At 53.7% G+C, this 20,169-nt stretch overlaps 1 protein-coding gene across 1 annotated transcript in view; it reads left to right on the top strand.

The window, feature by feature from the left end:
- Positions 1 to 13,474: 13,474 nt before the first annotated feature.
- Positions 13,475 to 20,169, top strand: part of FXR2 (FMR1 autosomal homolog 2) — a 20,956-nt gene continuing 14,261 nt past the window's right edge. The window contains exons 1-2 of the mRNA XM_015826851.1: positions 13,475 to 13,519; positions 17,648 to 17,700. The gene's annotated coding sequence lies outside the window, so the exon portion shown is untranslated. The remainder of the gene's footprint in view (positions 13,520 to 17,647; positions 17,701 to 20,169) is intronic.

A 20,169-nucleotide genomic window follows, 5' to 3' on the forward strand; every position in this document is an offset into this window, starting at 1 on the left:
TCACGCTGGCTGAGGAATTCTGGGAGTTGAAGTCCACAAGTCATCAAAGGATCCTAGTTTCCTCACGCTGGCTGAGGAATTCTGGGAGTTGAAGTCCACATGTCATCAAAGGGTCCTAGTTCCCTCACCCTGACAGGAATTCTGGGAGTTGAAGTCCACAAGTCATCAAAGGGTCCTAGTTCCCTCACGCTGGCTGAGGAATTCTGGGAGTTGGAAGTCCACAAGTCATCAAAGGGTCCTAGTTCCCTCACCCTGACAGGAATTCTGGGAGTTGAAGTCCACAAGTCATCAAAGGGTCCTAGTTCCCTCACGCTGGCTGAGGAATTCTGGGAGTTGGAAGTCCACAAGTCATCAAAGGGTCCTAGTTCCCTCACGCTGGCTGGGGAATTCTGGGAGTTGAAGTCCACAAGTCATCAAAGGGTCCTAGTTCCCTCACCCTGACAGGAATTCTGGGAGTTGAAGTCCACAAGTCATAAAAGGGTCATACTTCCTTCACGCTGGCTGAGGAATTCTGGGAGTTGAAGTCCACAAGTCATCAAAGGGTCCTAGTTCCCTCACGCTGGCTGAGGAATTCTGGGAGTTGAAGTCCAGAAGTCATCAAAGGGCCCAGTTTGAAGACCCCTGCTCTTCTTCTCTGCATCAAGGTGGAGAATCACCAGCAACACTATTTTTTCCTCTACCCTCCTCATCCCACCAGCCTCTAATCAATATCTACCTACGAAAACATCCAACTTATTCAGAGAATGGAAGCAAGTTAAAACATCCCAAGAACCATGAAATCCTGTCCGGATCTAGACAAGCCCAGATGAGCAGGGATTCCAGCCGGGAAGGATGGGTGTTGTGGTCCGACCTCCAGGCTGACCCAACGGAGAGAAATCCCACCTTTCAGGATGGGGGGGGGGATGCCGGCATACAGGAAGGACACTTTCTCTCCCCCCCCCCCGTCTTCTTACCCAGCCAACCCTAACCCTAGCCAGCTGGGGGATTCTGGGAGTTGAAGTCCACCCACCTTAAAAGTTACCAAGGTTGAAAAAATACTCTTAAAATTCAGAGGTGAAAAGACATGAAAATGTGAAGGGAACAGCGACACCTTGTGGCCCAACCGTGATATAACGGATACAGATGATAATAATAATAAAGTTGGAAGGGGCCTTGGAGGTCATCTAGTCCAACCCCCTGCTCAGGCAGGAAACCCTATATACCATATAGATTTTTTTATTATTTTTTTTCCTTAGAGGGGCAATCCTGAGTTTTAACAGAATAATAGAATGTATTCTGTTATTGTTCTGTTAAGAACAAGTTTGCCCTTCTAGATAGGAAGAAAAAAACTCTGTATGATGCCAGAGGCAATGCATCCATGCCAGCTTCTCTTAACAAGAAGCCCCTCCCACCCACTCAAATCTGTAGGGGGCCGAGTTATTGAACAGAATGCCAGCATTCCCACCGTCAGCCATATTCCTGGACTTTGAGTCGCACGTCGGGCTAAACTTTGATTAGGCGTTAAGTCAACAGCTGGGCTGATGCAGCCTCACCTTTCATCCTAGTTTGTTTAACCGTGGCTTGTTGAACCAGCCACAGCTGGCTGGGCTCGCCTATCCCTCTAAGCCGTACATTATAGGTTGCATGGGCGAAGACCCCCCCTACAAGCGCGCCACGCTTTGTGCAACCGTGCGAGCCGTTTGATACCCCCAGGTGACTTTTGCAATTGAAAAGGAGGCAATCGGACAGAAAAAAAACGACTTTTATTGAGTTAGAAATGGGAATTTGTTCCAGCCAGTGCTTGGAGATGGAAAGACATGTTGGGTTTTATCTCGGAGAGCGACAATGAAAAGGGTGGGGGGTCCAGGCAGGGGATCAGGGCCAGCAGCCCAGAGGAACGAGCCAGGCGACATCCTTGCAAGCCCTGGGTGGGCTTTTGTCTCGAAGAAATTCTTTTTCCGCCCCAGAGAGGCCTCGTCACAAACAGGAAGACGGCAATCCGTGGCAATCTGGGGTCCCGGCCCCACGGCTCGTATCGGACCCCGGGAAGGATGCAAGTCGGTGCGTGGGTCAGGCTGAATCGGCCTGTTAAGTAAAGACAGGATGGATAAATAAATATGGATTGTTTGGTGGAAAGAAGAAAAAAAAAGAACAATTTGGAAAGGGGAAAAAGCTGGACGGCGACACTTTCCAAAGGGTTTGGGATCAGCCTGTCCCAAGTTTCCATCTGGCGGGGCTGCTCCCTCTTGGGCCGCCCTCTGAGACCCCCCGCCCCGGTCCCACCCTGGTGGATCCTGAGAAAGCCAATCGGATCAGCTCTGGATGGGATCCAGGACCAGGGAGGGAAGGAGATGTGGGGAAAAAGTTGGCAGCAAAGTGTTTCCATATTTAATCTTCTCAGGGTGGGCTGCAGGGAAGGGTCAAGGAATCCAAGTGGTCAGGACACAGAGTATTGCAGGGGGGTCCTTGGTGCTCTCTGAGCTTGGGGGGAGGGGTGTTCTTGCAGACGTTTCATGACCCAACTAGGGAACATCATCAGCGCTAGAAGGGAATGGAGTTTACAGGGAGGAGGAGGAGGAGGAGGAGGAGGAGGAGGAGGAGGAGGAGGAGGAAGACTGTGGGATGCTTAATTGTTTTCTTGCAGATGTTTCATGACCCAAATTAGGGAACATTATCAGGGTTAGTAATGATGATGTTCCCTAGTTGGGTCATGAAACGTCTGCAAGGAAACCATCAAGCTGAGACAGCACCAAGGACTCCTCAGTCCTCCTCCTCTTCATCTTCCCTCCTCTGCTCCTTCCTTCCTTCCTTCCTTCCTTCCTTCCTTCCTTCCTTCCTTCCTTCCTTCCTTCCTTCCTTCCTTCCCTTCCATCCATCCCATCTTTTTCCTTTTCCCTTCTTTCTTTCCTTCCTTCCTCCCTCCTTCCTTCCTTCCCATCCATCCATCCATCCATCCCATCTTTTTCCTTTTCCCTTCCTTCCTTCCTTCTTTCCTTCCTCCCTCCCTCCCTCCTTCCCATCCATCCATCCATCCATCCATCCCATCTTTTGCCTTTTCTTTTCCTTTCCTTCCTCCCTCCCTTCCTTCCTTCCCTTCCATCCATCCATCCATCCCATCTTTTTCCTTTTTCCTTCTTTCCTCCCTCCCTCCCTCCCTCCCTCCCTCTCTCCCTTCCTTCCCCCCTTCCCTTCCCTTCCCTTCCATTCATCCATCCATCCCATCTTTTTCCTTTTCCCTTCTTTCCTTCCTTCCTCCCTCCCTCCTTCCTTCCTTCCTTCCTTCTTATCCATCCATCCATCCATCCCATCTTTTTCCTTTTCCTTTTCCTTTTCCTTTTCCTTTTCCTTCCTTCCTTCCTTCCTTCCTTCCTTCCTTCCTTCCTTCCTTCCTTCCTCCTCCTCCTCCTCCCTGCAAACCCTTGGAGAAAGGCAGGGTTAGGCGTCATCACCACACACGAAGCCAGAAGAGGGATTGCACAAAACACACACAACTGGGTCAGTGTTCATTTGGGGGGGCGTTCTCCCCATCCACGAGCCCCTGCTTTCTGCACAGCTGGAGCCCGAAGGACCCCCAGGAGAGGGAGGCCGGGGTCTCAGGAAGGGCTGAACCACGGCCAGACCCCTCGGAGCTGGCAGGGGAGACCGGAGGGGCACCACCGCAGGCTGGTCCAGCTCCTGCGGGTCCAGGGCTGCCCAGCAAAGCCCCAGCCCCCCCATCTCAAAAGACTGCCAAGCCGAAGGCCGGTGGTCCCCCCTCCCCTGCCCAGCTTACCCTCAGCATCCGAGGCCGCTGAAGGTGCCGATCCGGTCCAGCTTGATGCCGAAGCAGCCCATCTGGGCTGCCTTCTGAGCCCGTCCTCGGAGCCTCCTTGGCTGGGTCCTGGCCATCTCCCGGAGGAGGGGAAGCCAGGGGTGCTCGGGGGGCAGAGTTGGGGGCCTGGGGGGAGGGTGCCCACCTAAGGGTGGGGGCGAGGAGCCGAGGGGGGGCGAAGGGTCCCCCGCTTCACGTCCCGACAGCAGAATGGCGAGGTCCGAGCCGAGGATTTCCAGCATCAGCTGTTGAATAAAGGAAGAGGTTGGGGTGCTGACGGGAGTGACCATCAGCCACAGCCCCCCCCAAAGGACCCCCCCCCCCGTGCCCTGCAAGGGTGCCCATACCTGGGGAGAGTGGACAGGGCTCTGGGACGCTGGCAGGAGGAGGCAGAGGAAGAGGAGGAGAGGCTGGGGGTCCATGGTGCCTTGGGGTTATCCAGCAGGTAGACTGCCTTGGTCCAGGGAGGAAGGGCGAAGGGGCGAAGGGGATTTGCCTCTGGCTTCCCCAGGGCTCTCGCTGGAGCTTTATAAGGGTGCTCGACCCCCCCCATGTCCCTTGGCAACGGTGCGCTGGGGAGGGCAGGGTCTGGGGAGGGGGTTGGGCCCCCCTGTGAATCAGCCATGGAGTGAGTTATGGGCAAAGGGGGACAAAGCAACAGGAACGGGTGGGGGTGTGTGTGGAAACTGGGAGGAAAGAAGAAAGAAAGAAAGAAAGAAAGAAAGAAAGAAAGAAAGAAAGAAAGAAAGAAAGAAAGAGAGAGAGAGAGAGAGAGAGAGAGAAAGAAAGAAAGAAAGAAAGAAAGAAAGAAAGAAAGAAAGAAAGAAAGAAAGAGGGAGGAAGACGAAGGAAGATAAAGGAAGGAAGGAAGGAAGGAAGGAAGGAAGGAAAGAAGGAAGGAAGGACAGTTAGAACAATTAACCAGTGGAACCACCTGCCTCCAGAAGTGGTGAATGCTCCAACACTGGAAGTTTTTAAGAAGAGACTGGACAGCCATTTGTCCAAAATGGTGTAGGGTTTCCTGCCTGAGCAGGGGGTTGGACTAGATGACCTCCAAGGTCCCATCCAACTTTATTATTATTATTATTATTATTATTATTATTATTATTATTATTATTATTATTAAGGAAGGGAAGGAAGGGAAGGGAAGGAAGGGAAGGGAAGGAGGGAGGGAGGGAGGAAGAAGACAGAAGGAAGGAAGGAAGAGAAGGGAAGGGGAAGGGAGGGAGGGAGGGAGGGAGGGAGGAAGAGGAAGGAAGGAAGGGAGAGGAAGAAAACCATCCCTCTCAGCTTGGCCTACCTCACAAAGTTATGGTTTTGGAGATAAAATGAACATACAGGTCGTCCTCGACTCGCGACCACAACTGAGCCCAACCTTTCCCGTCGCTAAGAGAGTCGGCCGCTAAGCGAACCCTGCCCCGTTTGGCGACTTTCCTTGCCACGCTTGTTAAGCAGTTCTTAAGAAAGTAACCCGCTTCTTAAGCGAACCTGGTTCCCCCATTGACTTCGCTTGTCGGAAGGTCGCGAAAGGGGATTGTTATCTCACACACACACACACACAAACACACACACACAGAGAGGACATTGCAACGGCCATAAGCAGAAGTCAGTTGCCAAGCGCCTGAATTTTGACGGGGGGGGGGGAGAGGCCACAGAAACGGTCATATAAGTATGAAAAACGGTCATAAGTCACTTTTTTTTCAGCACCATTGCAAGGCTCGGGGGGGGGGGCAGAAAGGAGGCTGGCAGTGGGGGGGGGAAGGTCCCCCTTCCAGACAAGAGACCGGCCTGTCTGTGCCGGGGGCCGCCCAGCCCCTCCCCTCCCTCTCTCCCTGCCCCCCTCAACTGAAGCCCCCCAGCCCTGGATCTTTGCAGGGTCCCCAAGGGGGGGGAGAAGGAGCCAAGGGGGGCTCTCAAGAGAAAGGGGGGGGTCACAGGGCACATTCCTGGCACCGGGCGAGGGATTCCTCGGCCAACGAGCCATTCAGCCTCCCGGGCTTGACGTCATCCCCAGCCTTTCTTCAATGGGAACTGGGGGGCCCTTTCGCCCCCCCACCCTCGACTCCAAAGCCCGGAGTCTGTGGGACGACAAGCCCCTTCTGTGGGTCGAGGGGGCATCCGCGTCAGAGAGGGCAGCCCTGCCAGGGGAACAAAACAGCCGGGCACCCCCCCCACCCCAACATCCCAAGAAGCAGAGCAATTCAGAAAGTGGGGGGCTTTGAGCGGGGGGGGAGAATTTGGAAGCCCTTCAAGGCGTTAGAGAGGAGACTTATTGCTGGCAGAGAGGCAGACGGGGGGGGGTCAGTTTATTCCACCGATATTTATAAAGGCTTAATAAGGCCACATCTGGAATCCTGCACCCAGTTTTGGTCACCCACAAATTACAAAAAAAAAGGTTTGAGATTTCTGGAAAAAGTGCAAAGAAGAGCAGCTAAGATGATTAAAGATTGAAGACTGAAACATCATCATCATCATCATCATCATCATCATCATCATAAAGTTGGAAGGGACTTTGGAAATCATCTAGTCCAACCCCCTGCCCAGGCAGGAAACCCTATACCATTTCAGACAAATGGCTGTCCAGTCTCTTCTTAAAAACTTCCAGGGTTGGAGCATTCACCGCTTCTGGAGGCAGGTGGTTCCACTGGTTAATTGTTGGAACAGATGAACAATGGCTGCAGGATTTAGCAAGTCTAGAAAAAAAGATGACATAAGGCCACATCTGGAATCCTGCACCCAGTTTTGGTCACCCACAAATTACAAAGAACTAAGGAGAAATTTCCTGACAAGTCAGAACAATTAACCAGTGGAACAATCTGCCTCCAGAAGCAGTGAATGCTCCAACACTGGAAGTTTTTAAGAAGAGACTGGACAGCCATTTGTCTGAAATGGTACATAGGGTTACCTCCTGAGCAGGGGGTTGGACTCGATGACCTCCAAGGTCCCTTCCAACTTTATTATTATTATTATTATTATTATTATTATTATTATTATTATTATTATTATTATTATTATTATTATTATTATTATTATTATTATTATTATTATTATTATAGGTTGAGATTTTGGGGAAAAGTGCAACAAAGAGCAGCTAAGATGATTAAAGGCCTGGGAGATTTAGCTAGTCTAGAAAAAAGGAGGACTAGTAGCAGCGTTCCAGTATTTGAGGGGCTGCCCCAAAGAAGAGGGGGGTCCACTTCTTCTCCGAAGCATCAGAAGGCAAGACACGAAACAACAGGTAGAAACTAAATCAAGGAGGGAAGCAACCTGGAATGAAGGAGAAACTTCCTAACAGTGAGGACAATTAACCAGTGGAACAGCTTGCCACTAGACCAGATGGGTGCTCCGTCGCTGGAGGTTTTTAAGAAGAGACTGGACAGCCACTTGTCTCAAATTGTATAGGGTCTCCTGCTTGAGCAGGGGGGTGGACTAGAAGGCCTCCAGGGTCCCTTCCACCTCTGTTATTCTGTATTCCGAGTAGGGGGTTGGACTAGAAGACCTCCAAGGTCCCTTGCAGCTCTATTCTGAGTGATTTATGAATTTAAGAGCCAGTCAATCTCCGCTCCTTGACTAGAGGAATCCCTAAAGGTTGTTTTTTGGCAAGGCTGTTCAGGAGGGGTTTGCCACTGCCTCTTTCCTAGGGCCGAGAGAAAGTGTCTGGCCCAAAGCTGCTCAGCCGGTTTCGCGTCTAAGCCAGGACTAGAACTCACAGCCGCCCAGTTTGCCTCAGTCACAACATCAAACTGGCTTTTAGGAGCAAGGAGGAATAAATGTGGTCCCAAAAACAGAAGCGCTCCGGTACATTCAGAGAACGTTGTGCTCAAATTAAACCAGATCAAACTGGACCCCTGAAAAGAATTTATACTCTACGTACAGGAAGTCCTCGGCTTACAACGGTTCATTTAGTGACCATTCAAAGTTACAACGGCCCTGAAGAAAGTGACCGAGGACCGTTTTTCACACTTAACCACTGTTCCAGCCTCCCCGTGGTCACGTGATCAAAACTCGGACGCTGGGCAAGTGACTCGTGTTTATGACCCTGGGGGGGGTGTCACGCGATCCCCTTTTGCGACCGTCTGACAAGCCAAGTGAGTGGGGAAGATTCGCTTAATAACCGGTGACTGATTTACTAACTGCAGTGGTTGATTTAACAACCGTGACAAAGGTCATAAAATGGGAGCAAGATTCACTTCATAAATGTCTCGCTTTACAACAGACATTTGAGGCTCAACCGTGGTCGTATGTCAAGGGCAGGGGTCTTCGAATTTGGCCCTTTGATGACTTGCGGACTTCAACTCCCAGAATTCCTCAGCCAGGCACGTTGAAGTCCACAAGTCATCAAAGGGTCCTAGTTCCCTCACGCTGGCTGAGGAATTCTGGGAGTTGAAGTCCCCAAGTCATCAAAGGGTCCTAGTTCCCTCACGCTGGCTGAGGAATTCTGGGAGTTGAAGTCCACAAGTCATAAAAGGGCCAAGTTCGAAGACCCCTGGAGTAGAAGATCCATTCCTGCTCTGCTCCCTACACCCCCTCCCCGCCCTCCCCAGCAAATATTGTCCAGGTGGATTATTATTATTATTTTTAAAAAAAGCACGCAAAAAGCTTTCCAAAATGGCAAGCGATGCTATCCACCTTTACAACCTTCCTCTTCGTCCTTAACCCGGAGAAAGAAACGCAGAGCTGAGTGGGAGAAAGGCAGCCCAGCAACGCCTCCCTTCGACACAGCGCATGAATAAGCAACAATAAACACAACTTATCCCCACAACGCCCCCCCAAGGCTTTTTCTTTCTTTCTTTCTTTTTTTTGGGTAATGTAAACTTCTGAGGTTGGGCAGCCAGCTTAGAAACCTCAACAAAGCCGGGCTTAAATAGCGTCGGCCTTCAACTGCGGGAAAACGCCACCGCATGGCAACCGAGACGGGTAACCCGACACAGTTTTGCATTTGTCACACTGTCTTTAAACAACAACAAAAAAAAAAGCACAACAAAAGACTTTGCATTACTGAAGGGGAGAGGAAAACCTGGGAACGGCAACAGGTTTAGTCCTTAAGGCCTCAACGGAGCCCAAGGTTTCCGTTGCGAAGTGAATTTTGCCGTTTTACGACCTTCCTTGCCCCAATTGCTGCAGTTGTTTTAAGTTAGCAACACGGCGGTTAAGTGATTCCGGCTTTCCTATGGGCTTCAAAGGACGTCGCGAAAGGGGATCACGTGACCCCGGGACACTGCAACCGTCGTAACTACGAGTCGGTTGCCAAGCGTCTGGGCTTTGATCACGTGGACCACAGGGAGGCTGCAACGGCCGTAAGTGTGAAAAACGGTCCTAAGTCCCTTTTTTTCAGCGACGTTGTAAATTGAACGGTCACTAAATGAACTGCTAAGTCGAGGACTGCCTGTATTTACGCTCGGGGCCGCCTGTAATGCAGGGCTGGGCGACATAAGGCAACTTTACGGCCTGTGGAGTTCACCTCCCAGAATTCCACGCTGGCTCAGGAATTCTGGGAGTTGAAGTCCACAGGGTGTAAAGTTGCCCACCTGTACTTACGTGGAGGCTGGGCGGCCTTGCAGACCCCCTGTGGCTCTCCAAAGGAGGGGGGCGGCCTTTCTGAAGAAAGCTAGCAGTGTCCAGCAGTGGGTGGAGCAGAAGCAGCGGTCACCCACCCCATTTGCTCGGGGCACTGAGGCTGGAAGGGGGTCACCGGCCACTGTGGGCAACCGCTGCCAATCCTGGCTCAAGAGGCACAATTCCCCCCTTTTGCGTGGGTGCTTCTGCGACATTGTCCAGGCTTACACAAGTTCCGGTCTTCCTCTCGAGAAGGTGAGCAGGTCCCAGACGGGTCAGCTTGACCGCATGGCTGCCATCATGAGGGATTCACAGGACGGTCCCTGCAAGGGGCAAAATGAGCCAGCTTGGTCTAATGGTCGAGGCGTCAGGTTGGAAACCAGGAGACGGTGAGTTCTAGTTCCAGCTTAGCCACGAAAGCCAGCTGGGCGGGACAATCACCAGGAGACAGGAGTTCTAGTCCTGCCTTAGGCACGAAAGCTGGCTGGGTGACTTTGGGCCAGTCACCAGGAGATGGTGAGTTCTAGTCCCGCCTTAGGCACTAAAGCTGGCTGGGTGACTTTGTCCCACTTTAGACATGAAACTGGCTGGGTGACTTTATGCCAGACATTCTCTCTTAGCCCAACCCACCTCCCAGGGTTGTCGTTGAGGCAAAAGTCAGAGGAAAGGAATATTGTGTGCACTTGAGTTATAAACAACGCCTTAAGTTATTTATAAAGCTAATAAAAGTGGGATTAAAAAATGGTGTCTCAGGGCGGCAGGTCCCTCCTTTTCGGGGAATGCCCTCCCCCTGCCCAACCCCCCTGGTTGCCGCTGGTGCGGAGCCAGGCAAAAGCAAGTTCCTTCACAGCGCCCTCCGTCTGATGTGATTCACACTGAAGGCAGCCTAATTTGCAGGGCAGGTGACTAAGGAAGGGACGTTTCCTTCCAGCGATGAAGCAGCGCCGCCCCACCAGCTCTGCCCAGGAGTTTGCAGCCCTGGGATCGCTTGGTGGTCTCCCATCCCAGGGCTAAACAGGCTGGGCCGGCCGAGTATCTGCACCAGGGGCGGAGGGGAGGGGCTGTGCTGCTCCTCCTCCTGCTCCGCCCCGGGCCGCCCAGCCTCGGCTCCCTCGGGAGGGGCACGGCGGGAGCTCAGACGCCGCCCCGGAGCTGCGACCGGAGGACGGCCACGTGCCAGCGCCCGGGTTCTCCCGCATCCCGCCCCCCTCCGAGTTCCGCCCAATGGGCGCGCGGGGTGAATCCGCCCCTGCCTCCCCATTGGCTGACGATTCGCTCCCTTCGCCGAGGCAGGAGGAATTTAAAAAAAACCGACCGTCCAATGGCGCGGCGAGGGCGTCGCAAGAGGCGTGCCAAGGAGGCGGGGCGGCCGATCCGTCCTGCGATTGGCTGCCAGGGGCCGAGGGCCGAGTCGTCATTGGCCAACGGCGGTGGAACTTCAAGGGAACCCCGTCGGGGGCGTTGAGCAACGCTCGGAACGGCTACCGCGCCTGCGCCCGGGGGTGGGGGGGTGGGGAGGGAAACACCCCGCCCTTTCCCTTCCCATTGGCCGCGGCGGAGGAGGAGCGTGAGGCGAAAGGAGAGCGAGGCCGGAGAGGCCGAGGGGCGTGGCCAGCGCCGCCCCGCTCCCTCCTGGCGATTGGCCCAGCCCGCGGCCGATTGGCCGCGCATTGGCGCGTCCGGCCGGGGGGGGGCGTGGCCGGGCGCGCGCGGGGGAGGAGGAGGAGGAGCGTCGGGCTGGCGCAGGCGCAGCGCGCACACGCACGGCACGCACGGCCGGGGTGGGAGGGCGCGCGCGCGCTCGTTCCGTGAGGGGAGGCCTGTCCCGCGCTCGCTCGCTCGCTCGCTCGCTCCTGCCTCGCGTAGCGCTCGGCGCCGGCCGCGGGGAGGGGAGCCCAGCGCCAGAGGCCCGAGGCGGCCGACGGAGGAGGAGGGAGAGAGAGAGAGAGGACAGCGGGCCGAGCCAGGCCGCGGCTGGGGCCGGTCGTCACGGTGGCCGAGCCGGAGGAGGCCGGGCCCCGCCCCGCCCCCATCCCCCCGGCGGCGGCGGGGGCGGCGGGCCAAGCCTCGCGGGGCTCCTCGCCCTTGGCGGCCGCGGGGCCCATGGAGGGCCTGGCCGTGGAGGTGCGGGGCTCCAACGGGGCCTTCTACAAGGTGAGGCGGGTGGGGGGGGGAGGGAGAAGGAGGGGTCNGGTCGCCATGGCGACCGGAGGGCGGGGCCCCGTCCCCAGGGAGAGCCGGGCGGGGGGCGTGGCGGGGGGGGGAGGAGGAAGAGAAGCAGCCCCGCAGACGGGCCGGGCGAGACCCTCAACTGGTGGGGAGGGGGGCTCCCTTAAGGTGGGGAGGGGGGTCCTGACCCAGCGCCCCCCTTTCCTCCATCCTCTCCCCTTGAAAAGAAGGGGAGTCGCCCCCCCACGTGGCCCCCTTCCCCCGTGGCCTGGAGCGCCCCCTCCCCTCCCTCCCTCCGCCGTCCCAGGGAAGAGGGTCGCCCCCCCCGGGAAACTGGATCCCTTTGGGCTTTGATTGGCAGGGCCAGATGCCCCTCCAGGTGGGCGGGGGGGGCTTCTGGAGGGAGGCCCGCCGTGGGGCTCCTTCGGGCACAGCCCTCCCCTTTCTCCCCCCCCCCCAAGGCCCCTCCTGCCTTGTAAGGAAGAAAAGGGTGGCTGGTCCCTTCCGGGGGAGGGGGGGCAATTGAGGGGCAAGGGAGGCCTGTTGGCTTGACCCTAAAAACCTCCTTTCTTTCTTAGTGAAGCTGCCTCAATTTCCCTTTTAAAAAAGGGGGGGAGCGGGTCGGGGAGCCCCCAGTTTTGAAACTGGAAACCGAGCCCCTTCTGCAACCCCCCACCACCACCTACCTGAGCGACGTGATTGATGGCCAGTAAGGGATCCCATGCTAGAGAAGAGAGCGAGTGGCATTTCCTTCCTTGCCAAACCAAATGCCAGCCCCCTCCGAAGGGCCCCTCTCTGCCCCCTTGCCAGGCCTGGGCATTCTCCCTTTCCTGAAAATGGGAGATTTTTTCAGCCTGGGCTTCAGTCAGCCAACTATAGCTGGACTATAGCAGGGGACAAACCCAAGTTTTTAAACGTTTCCACCTCCGGCTTGAGAACCAGACACCTCTTAGGAAAGTCCTGGATGTTGGACAGCTCCACATTGGTGGCTGCCACTTTCAGACAGTTTCCCCTCTTCAGCGGGAAGAAGACACAGGAGAACGATAAATCCCTGGGTTTAACACTGTCCTGTAATAGCTCCACAGCGCTGCAATCAGACAGGCAGGAATCACATTGGGGAGTGTGCACATGTGTATATTCAAACGAGGAAGTAGGTACCCAGAATGTGCAATGTGGGCCTTGCGTTGGCCTGTATTAATGAGAGATACGTTTAGTGCAGTTCCTGGTTCCACACTGGAGTAACATAACCTAGCTTCTTTTTTTTTTTTTAAAGGGTGGTGGCGGCGGTGGGATGGTGTGTTTTGCTAATTTTAGACACCCCACCTCAAGAGGGAGTCACGCCAGCCCGCGTTGGACATGGAGATGGCCACAAATCAAAGGCAGAAACCTTTGAGGCCTAATCCTTGGCGCTCTGAGCGGAGCAGGTTATTTTCAGCCCGTTTGTATGCGCTGTGCTATGGCATCTTTATCAAGTAAAGTTATTTTTAAAGCCATAAGTTTGCCATATCGCAGTATTTTTTTTTTACCAGCCATCAGGCAGCCCTCAGATGTCCTCAAAAGACTCCGTTTGAGCAACCGGCACTGGGGGAAAAATATTTTTAAGAAGCCGCTTTTACTGGATTCAGAAGACTCTCCGCTTCAATCCTATATTTGTAGCTTATTCTGGCTAGAAGAAGCCATTCTGCCGTATTCCGACAACACGGCAACTTAAAATCTACACCGTTGGCAGCGGTGTTGATCCTAGCATGATTTTTTAAAATAAGCTTTTGTAGCATTGTGTGCCCTGCAGGTGATCTTCTCTACCTGTCTGGTTCACACATTGCGCTAATAGATGAGGTGGCTTGTTTCCCATTGTCCAAGAATGCTGACAAAACTAAAATGAGCCTTTGTGATTCAAAAGCTGTGTCTTGGGCCACTAAAGGTGCTTCCAGATCCTCATTTCTGGGGATACTTTTGGAATCTGTGGCTCTTCCTAATAGGCACTCCGGAGGGGCTTACCACAGAGTTGATGAGCTGAAATCCACGGGAAATTCATTATCCAGCCGATGTTCTGTGGAATAACGGTAGCCTTATGCACTAGTTCTGTGACAGTTGCATCCTTTCTCTCCCTATCGACGCACGTTGTCATTTCATAGGGGAATTTGCTAGCTGGTTCCCCTGTGTACTTTGAGCCCCGGTCTGAAAGGGTACTTACCACCCACCGATCTACTTTCCCTGCCTTTTCCTGAAATTGCCTGCTTTGTTTTGCATCCTCTGAGGCTGCCTTAGGCCAGGGCCAACACGTTAAGCTAAGCTCGCTTGCGTGGACCCAGCCATTGGGGTTTGTGGCTGAGGGTGTGTGTGTGTGTATGAATCAGGAGTCAGTGCTTCGTTTCCCCAAAAGAAGAGGGAGAATTTGTCTAGCCAGGAAATCTGCCTTGTCAGCTGCAGTTGGGAGCCATCCAAGTAGCCCTTGGCTAGGAGGCCCGGGACCAGCTCCAGCAGCAAGTCCTTCCCTGGACTGTGGCTTACATCCGCCCAGAAAGAGGACGCCCAGGGCAGAGATGACTTGGCACCCTTGTAAAGTCTTGGTAGGAAGCCACTAAATGTCGGGGCACGCCTCTCGCCTTCGGTGGCATAACGGCTGTCTCTTCTGAGAGTGGAACTAAGACCTTTATCTCAGCTAGGAAAAGCAGCTGACCCCCCCCCCCCCCAGGCTGAGGGGCTGTGGAAGGGGCAGCCCAGCCACCAGAAAGACTTGTAAGTTGGCCGCCTTGACATCCGAAGCGACGTCCCGCTGCTTAACTGGGCCCGTTGTGACGAAGCTACTCAGTTTGAAACACAGAACAAGCTGGACGGGGAAAGAAGTAATAATAATAATAGTAAAGGTCCCAACTTTACTACTACTATTATTATTATTATTATTATTATTATTATTATTATTATTATTATTATTACTTTCCCCGTCCAGCTTGTTCTGTGGGTGCCAATCCTCGGGGAATGGTCTTCCCCCTTCGTGCAGAGTTTCCCCCCATGAGGTTGCTGCAGGTGTGGCTTGCCACGAAAACAGGGGGCAAAAAACTTTTTAATATTCAAGCAGGCAGCCCTGAGGAACGGCCGGTTGCAGTTTCATATTGCAAGTGAAGTTGAAACCTAAGGAAGAGGCTTCCTGGAACTCTTAATGAGGTGGTCACAGGGGTGGGAGGAGAAGAAGAGCACCCAGCAGTTTTATTTTAGGCCGGCCGCCGCGGGTTCCAGTCGGCAGGTAAAGGAGCGCAGGAGATATAAATACTCCTCGGAGGGTGAGCAACTGGTTAACTCGTCCGCGCTAAATGAATGGACTGATCTTTGACGTGGGAGAAGAGCCGGTCGTCTCGGGCAGAGGACAGGCAGTCCTCGGCTTACGACTACAATTGAGCCCAAGATTTCTGTCGCTAAGCAGGACAGGGGCTAAGTCAGTTTTGCCCCCATGTTACGGCTTTTCTGGCCAAAGTGGTTGAGTTAAATGACACGGTCGTTAACTGGATTTAGTCTCCTCCCCCCCCCCTTGACTTTGCTTGGCTAGAAGGTTGCAAAAGGGGATCACCTGATCCCGGGACGCTGCGGCCGTCGTAAATACGAGCCAGTTGCCAAGCGTGCGAATTTGGACTACGTGACCCCGCGGGGTGCTGCGGCCGTCGTAAGTGTGAAAAAGGGGTCCCGAGTCGCTTTCTTCAGGGCCATCAAGGGAAGTGAGCGCACAAGAGGCAGCTCAGGCCTGCTTTGGTGAGACTTACAGAATAACAGACTCGGAAGGGACCTTGGAGGTCATCTAGTCCAACCCTCAGCTCAGGCAGGAAACCCTATACCATTTCAGACAAATGGCTGTCCAGTCTCTTCTTAAAAACCTCCAGTGTTGGAGCATTCACCGCTTCTGGAGGCAGGTTGTTCCACTGGTTAATTGTTCTCACTGTCAGGAAGTTTCTCCTTAGTTCTAGGTTGCTTCTCTTTTTGGTTAGCTTCCATCTATTGCTTCTTGTCCTGCCTTCAGGTGCTTTGGAGAATAGCTTGACTCCCTCTTCTTTGGGGCAGCCCCTGAGATACTGGAAGACTGCTACCCTGTCGCCCCTCGTCCTTCTCTTCGTTAAACTAGACATACCCAATTCCAGCAACCTTTCCTTTATATGTTTTAGCCTCCAGAACCTCCATATTCAAGTAGCTAGGCACAGGGGTAGCCATGCTGGCTCAGGAATTCTGGGAGTTGAAGTCCACCAGTCATAAAAGAGCCAAGGTGGCCTACCCCTGCGCCAGGGAAACCGAACCCTGGGGATAAACCCTCTTCTAACCAACATTGCCCCCTAGGAGCTGGCTTCCGAGGTGACCAGATCTGTCTTCCTCCTTCCTCTCGCTCCGTGTGTCCCACCCTAAGAGGAGTGGACTTCAACTCCCAGAGTTCCTTGCTGGCTGGGGAGTTCTAGGCATCGAAGTCCACTCGTCTCAGATGGGAAACGTTGCTTTGGCTTTTGTTGGCTGGTGTGGTGACATTCCCTCTCGACAAGCCGGCTTCTGGAGCAAGGAAGGTGGCATAGCGGCCCCTGGGCAGCTGGCAGAGCAGTCCCCCCCCTCAACCCCCCCTCCCAAGCACCTGTTTTTCTTCTGTCACCCGTTGGGCATGCAGGCTGTTTTGCTCGCAGCCCAGTCCACGTCCAGGACACGTCACCCCGTCCCTGGAGGATCAATCCACGATTGCCTCACCCATCTTTGTTAATAAAACAGGTGCCCCACTGGCAAGGGCTGTGGGCAAAGGAGGGGAATCCGTCGTGCTGCGCTTCTGGGGGATCGGTTTGCAAAAGCTGGCAATCCTTTGGCGTCGGGGAAAACAGAGGAATCCAGTAAAGGAGAATCTTTGTAGCTCAGGGTTGAACTTGGGAGGGTCCTTGGTGGTCTCTGAGCCTGGTGGTTTCCTTCCAGATGTTCCAGCTAGGTCAGGGGTAGGCAACCTGGGCTCTTTGATGACTGGTGGGCTTCAACTCCCAGAATTCCTGAGCCAGCATGGGGGAACTATGGCTCCCTCGATGACTTCTGGACTTCAACTCCCAGAATTCTGAGTTGTTTCGAAGCCCCCACAATTGGGGGCCTTCGAAACAGAAGGGTCCTGAGCGCAGAGAGTCTGCGTGGTGGGAGACCCTCTCCAGACCCTAAAGGGGCTGGAGGGAGTCTGGGGGGTGGAACCCCCACCCCAGGCGAGCTCTGGTTAGGTGGGGTTTTTGCTAAGAATCGAGCAGATCACGCAACGTGGTTTACACTCCTAATTGCATCACATTTGTAAAAGTTGTCTATTGTTTACCTCTCGCTGCTCCAGAGAATCATTTTTTGCAAATCATAGTTGCCTGAAATGTTGCTTATGAATCTCTCTGTCTCTCTTTCTTTTTCTCCCCATTTCTCTCTCTCCATCTCTCTCTCTCATTCTCTCCCCATCTCTCTCTTTCTCCATCTCTCTTTCTCTCCCCATTTCTCTCTCTCTCCATCTGTCTCTTTCTCTCCATCTCTGTCTCTCTCTCTCCCCATCTCTCTCTCTCCCCATCTCTCTCTTTCTCTCCCCATCTCTCTTTTTCTCCATCTCTCTTTTCCCATCTCTGTCTCTCTCTCTCTCCCCATCTCTCTCTTTCTCGATCTCTCTTTTCCCATCTCTGTCTCTCTCTCTCTCCCCATCTCTCTCTTTCTCGATCTCTCTTTTCCCATCTGTCTCTCTCCATCTCTGTCTCTCTCTCTCCCCATTTCTCTCTCTCTCCATCTGTCTCTTTCTCTCCATCTCTGTCTGTCTCTCTCCCCATTTTTCTCTCTCCCCATTTCTCTCTCTCCCCATCTCTCTCTTTCTCCATCTCTCTTTTCCCATCTCTCTCTCCCTCTCTCTCTCTCTCTCTCTCTCTCTCTCTCTCTCTCTCTCTCTCTCTCTCTCTCTCTCTCTCTCTCTCTCACACACACACACACACACACACACCAGTGACTCTAGAACTTGATTTACACCAAGCCTTGATTTCCCCAGTGTTGATTCCAGGATGCCCTGACTTCTCTCCTCAGTCCAGCTTGGCGAGGTCTGCGCTTGCACTTAAGACCGACCGAGCGCTTCAAAGGGCAGTAACACTTCTTGTTTTTTTTTCCTTCCACCTGCAGGGTTTTGTTAAAGATGTACATGAAGATTCGGTCACAATATCCTTCGAGAACAAGTGAGTGCCTTGACCCCTCCCCACCCCCCAACATTGCCTCTTGTCACAGAAAGATGGAAAAGATCTGGCAGGAGGGGGAAAGACCCACCTCTCCGTTTAGCGGATAGCTTTGGGCACGGTGACTCAGACCCCTTTCGGAGACCGCTAAGCGTCCAGGTATCCCTGGGCTGTTAAAAAGGGGTTGTGTTCCTGGCATTTTCCCTCTGGCTGGGTTCACAAAACGTGCGAACCCGGACTCAGAAGGGATTCAGGTCTTTGATTCGCTGGGTGAATCGCAGCAAGTTGATAACGCCAATTCGTTGTTAAACCATGATAATGGAATATTTGCTTGGGCACTGTGTCTTATTACGTTTCATCAACCCAGGTTTTCAGCAGCTCCTTCGCTTCCTCTGGTCTGGTCCCCTTATATTAATATAAACTGGTTGGCCCTTTCTGAAAATGGAGCGCGGAAGGCTTCTCTTTCCAGCTTTTGGGAAAAGCCAGCCAGTTCCTACTGGAAACCTTCCCTCCTTGGCAACAGCGTGCTTCTTGACAAGCTGGCCGGCTTTCCACTCGCCTCCTTTTCCTTGTTTTCATTTTTAAATCTTTTATGTTGTGACTTCTGTGCTGCTTCCATTTTTTTGGCCTTATTTTATCAACTCTCTGCCCGTCTCACCGAAGGCAGCTCTGTTTAGCGCACGACAGACGGGTAAAACCAGAGATATTAAAAAAAAACACGTAAAAGTCGCATTGAAAGTAAATATTATGAAAGCAGAGCTGACAGATGTAAATAATTTTATTTTCTGGTGGGTGTTGAATAGATTACGATTACGTTGGTGCTGCGTAATATATAATAATAACAACACAGCTATCGGCCCCGAGCAGAATAATGTCTTAAACCAGACAAGATTCCCAACACTGGATCTTCCTGCTGGTCAGAGAGTCACAAAAGGGGTGGGAATCCCGTGACCCCCTCTGGGAGACTGTTGTAAATAGGAGTCAGCTGCCAAGTGGGGATGCTGCAGTAGTTGTAAGAGTGAAAAATGGCCACCGATCCCTTTTTTTCAGTGCCGTTATGACTTCGCTACACAAACTGTTGTGAGTCAAGGGACCACCTGTGATTAGACTTGGTACTGTGCAACTCAGGATGAGTGGCGGTCTCGGACGGCCCCGGCTTCTTGGCCTGGTGGGCTCCTTAATTGAGGAGAGAGACCCCTTGGGCTGAAATAGCTCAGGGCAAGCCCCACGCTCTGGGGCAGGAGAGGTAGCCAAGCTGTGTCACGGCAGTCAGTGTGCTGGCCTCTCCCCCACGTAGGAATGACACAGCAGCGTTGAGGAGGTGGTCTCAGAGGGCCACCATGCCGAGGCCCCAGGAGGAAGAGGGGGCAGCCTTGGACATTCCTAGAATCTGGAACTGAGCAGAAAGTTCCTGACAGCGAGGACGATCAGCCTGGGGAACTGCTTGACACCGGACGTTGTGGGTGCTCCATCAATGGAGGCGTTGAAGAAGAGACCCTGGATAGCCACTTGTCTGGAAGGGTCTAGGCCAAGGGTAGGCAACCTTGGCTCTTTTATGACTGGTGGACTTCCACTCCCAGAATTCCCCAGCCAGCCATGCCTGGGTTTTTTTCCACCTATCCCTTAAAGTGGAGAGATTGGAGAGGAAGGGATTCTAAGAGAGTAAGCAGGGCCACAATGAGCCTGCTGGCTCGGGCATTCTGGGAGTTGAAGTCCACGGGTCATACAAGAGCCAAGGTTGCCTACCCCTGGTCTAGGCTCTCCTGCTTGAGCGGGGGGTTGGACTAGAAGACCTCTGAGGCCCCCTCCCAGCTCTGTCATTCTGTGATTTCTCTCAAAGCAAATTCTGCATTTGTGAAAAGCAGGGTGGGTGGACTCTCTGTGTGTGTGTGTGTCTGTTGAGCTGAGCAGGAGGGTGCTCCGAATTTGTGGCTGAGCCCCCCGTCTCCTTCGCTGTCACCCTTGCCTGCTCTCTGGCCTCTGCTCTGCCCACGCTTGGGGGGCTCAGCCCCAGGCTGCCTTCCCCCCCCACAGGGAGGAGCAGATGGGCTCTTGCCCAGAAGGGCCACTTTCTTCCAGCCACACCTGCGTCTCGGCCAGTGCCCACCCGCCCTGCTTTCTCCAAGGGGTGGGTGGGCTCGAAATGCTGGCTAACCAGGCCCCCTTGCAGCAGCACGGCCAGTTCCCAGGGCTGCAGGCTGCAGAGGCCCTGAAGCAGCGGTCTGTCCTTGGGGAGGGGGCTCAGGAGGGCAAAGAAGGTGGGCTTTGACTCACCGAAGCCCCCTCCTGGCCTCGCCCTTTGGCCAGCCCCTCCCCGGGCTGACTCTGGTCAGGGTGGGCAGCTTCCACTTCCCTGCCTTTTCTCCCACCCCCCACCCCCCCACTCCTCCTGCTCTTTCAGACTCCTGAATGTGGAGTTTTGATTTTTCAGCCCCGCTCTTTTGTGGGAAATGGGGGTTTGTTCCCTTCAGA

The sequence above is a fragment of the Protobothrops mucrosquamatus genome, unplaced genomic scaffold, assembly GCF_001527695.2.
Source record: "Protobothrops mucrosquamatus isolate PMUCROS unplaced genomic scaffold, P.Mucros_1.0 scaffold3335, whole genome shotgun sequence".
NCBI classification, from domain to species: Eukaryota; Metazoa; Chordata; class Lepidosauria; order Squamata; family Viperidae; genus Protobothrops; species Protobothrops mucrosquamatus.